The sequence below is a fragment of the Thalia democratica genome, unplaced genomic scaffold (assembly GCF_965202585.1).
Source record: "Thalia democratica unplaced genomic scaffold, ktThaDemo2.hap1.1 HAP1_SCAFFOLD_783, whole genome shotgun sequence".
NCBI lineage: Eukaryota > Metazoa > Chordata > Thaliacea > Salpida > Salpidae > Thalia > Thalia democratica.
Genome location: NW_028139754.1, coordinates 25,195 through 28,603, shown reverse-complemented (window position 1 = coordinate 28,603; position 3,409 = coordinate 25,195).

Below are 3,409 nucleotides of genomic sequence, written 5' to 3'. Positions count from 1 at the left end.
AGCATTAGTGGTAGCAACTTTATGCTTTATATGGTTTACAAGATAGAGTAGTTTTGTTTACAAATAAACATTATTATTCTATTTAATATACAGATTTTTTGGGATTATACAGATTTATGTTTTGAAATTTTATAAAGTAACCTTTATTTATAGCTTTTTGTATCGTACATGTCTTATATTCTTGTATTTTCAATTTAAAATGCAGTTTAAACATTTTCAAAGTACAGTAACCTCTCGCTTATTTACGCACATGCATTGTGTCTAAGAAAAACTGCGTAAAGATACGAGAGGTACCAAATGTACTATAATGGCTGTATACTATAATGGCTGTTTTTTTGATATTGCTTCTAGTTAAAAGCAGACTGGGGACTTTCTTACGTTTAAAAAATTTGTTTAACTTATTTAGAAATATGGAGACAAAAGATAAAACTAAAGATATATTAAAAAAAATGATTTAAACTGACATAAAACAATAATACTTTTAGAAAAATTTTACTAATTTTAATAATAATAAGTAGATTTTATCTTTATTTATATGTGATTTATTTGATATTAAACATTTATATCCTATTCTATTTGCAAATTCAATTTATAATTAAGAATTTGTGTCAAATGTAAACTCTATATTTATATACAACTGCTACTTTTTGCTAGGGAGTTTCATAAGGTTTCTTATTTAGATGTTTGTTCATATATAGGGCAAGAGTTCTGTATTATTGGTTTGTGTTTTAAACTTTCATGTTTTCATTATACTTTTATTATTTAACACAGTCATATTTCTTTCAGAATTTTAATTTAAACTCTTATTGTTTACAAAATTTCTGATATACTGAGGTATAACTAAATGTTTATCAATTAGTCAAGGAACATAAATTTACAAAGTCTAAAGATATAGTGAAGTGAGTAAGCATTTAAAAACATATTTTACATCAAAAATATAAAATAAACTTAATTTGTGCAGTATTATAAAATATTAATTTTTTTTTTTGAATTTTATAGAATTCCAAAATGCGTAGCTAAACGAGAGTGCCTTACGTCACGAGTGCGTAAAGATGCGAGAGGTTACTGTACTGCATATCAAAATGCGTTAGGGCATTTTTAACATTTCAAAGAAACAAAATTCTACCACAACGAGAGATAAATTTACAAAACTAAACTTAGTCACTAATGTCAATAGAAAAAAAGACAACTAAAACTTTGAAAACTAATAACTTTTATACATACAGACGTCAAATACTAACCTTTACATTAAATAAACCAACTGGAACTTGCACTTTTCTCAACGCAGCCATCATTTTCTCCTTAATTTTATCTGCAAATTCCCACAAATCTTGCAAGTGATCAGTTGGCATCGGTTGCAGCAGATCGGGAATCAGTTTCTCAAGAAGCAGCTCATACATTGCACTGTCTTTTTCTCCTATCATTTTCACAAATTCATCATGCCCGCACATTGAAAAGAACTTGCTGCGTTGCTCCTTGATCCAAGTCCAGAGGTTGAACAGAATAATTTCAATCACGTCAAACTGGTTGTTCAGAACATGTGATGAAAAATTGAAGCAGTGCGAGCAGTAGATTGAGTTGAAACATTCGATGTCGTGCTGAAAATTTATTTAGTTTGATTAAAAGTTATTTAGGGGAAAAATTTACATTACATTTGAAATATATTTAGCTGAAAATATTGCATGTAGTTAAATCTTAAAAAAAAATTAATGATAAAGTCTAAAGTTTTATTATATTACCGTTGAAATATTAGTGCAAGAGAAGAAGGGTTGAAGTATACTAATTTCTTTCACAAATACTTTTTCAAGCTTAAGTTTTATTTCCTTTGCATCGTCCATATATTGGTTGTTACCTGGACCTGATTTGGCAACATATTCTATTGCACTCGGTATTCTGAAAAAACATGTTCATTCAAAATTTGAATCACCAAGTGAATCCAAAATGATTAAAAAAGTAAACAAGTTATTTAAAAGTTAAACAATTTCGCAACTAAAAAATCAAAAAAACTCACAAATCTATTCCGCCGTACGTAAATTTCGAATGATTTCTGTAAAGTACAAAAGTAAATAACAGTTATTGCAACTATCAGTATAATATTGTCAAACTAAAGTATATCAAAAGTTTGCTCAAGAATAATTTGAGACGAGTGATTCCAAGCTAGTATACGTTTTAAAATTTATTTGATAAGTACTTGAAAAAAAAAAACAATGTTTGAAATATTTTAAATAAATTTACCTTGCTCCGAGTCTTCTGTCCTTTAAATTGCCAAACACGGATCTGACGCATTTCCCGAAGGTTCCATTATCCACATGATTCAATCTGCGCATTTCGCAGTGGAACAAGTACACGTTGTAAAGGTGTTCTCTGCAGAGAAAATTACCATCTTTTACTTCGACGTTGTTTCGCAGCCACCATTCTGTCATTCTTTTTCGGTATTTAGGAGAATTTTGTGTTCTGTCCATGCAAAAACGCTTGGCTGTTACGTCATTAAAGTCAGTAAAGCTATCGGTTTCTGAAGTCGGCTTGAGTCTAGGCAGCAATTGTGAATTTGCTTTCTGTGATAAAAGGCTTGATAAGTTAGTTTTTGCATTAACTAAAAATAAAGTTGCACATGTTTTTTTTAAGTTTCATCTAAAAAGACTAAAAAAAAGTTTCAGTAAAAATATGAATAAAATTATAATAAAATTAAATAAAGTATTTAGGCTGTAAATGTTTTAATAGTTTTAGTAAAAGTTCAACTTAACCAGTTATTGTTTTTAATTTGAACATTAGTATGTATTATTGAAATTTAGTTTACACAAAAGTTTACAAAATTTAATCCACATTTTTATACTATATGCATTATTATATATCTAAATGGTATAATGCTTTTTATAAATTAAATAAGATTAACTTACTTTTTCAAATGTGAGATTGAATTGTTTTTCGCAGATTTCGTCACTCATGTTTCTGCTTTTTTAATATTTATTTAGCTTAAGTATAAGTCTGTAAAAGTGTTACACTTGACTATTTTGCACTAACTGACCTAATAGTAATGAGTTTTTTTAAATTAATGATAATTTTTAAAGTTGACATACTAAAAAAATTTAATTTGTTTAACTAATAAACCTAATATGGTCTACGTGGTGGAAATTCATTTTTGCTAAGACCGGTAATCAGTTTCCGATACAAAAGTAAACTTTTTTTTATAAGATAAATAATATATTACTACACTTATCCTCTAAAAACAATTACCCTGAAAATATACAAACTAACAAAACAACCAGCACAATTAAGGAAATTTGCTAAATACTACCCATTGAAAACTTGCATCCTTGTAGTTTTAAACCTTAAACTAAATTATTTAGTTTAAATAGTCCTATAGTTGTAAAAAGCAACCGACCTTTTTTCTAGAAACAGTTTTTTATTG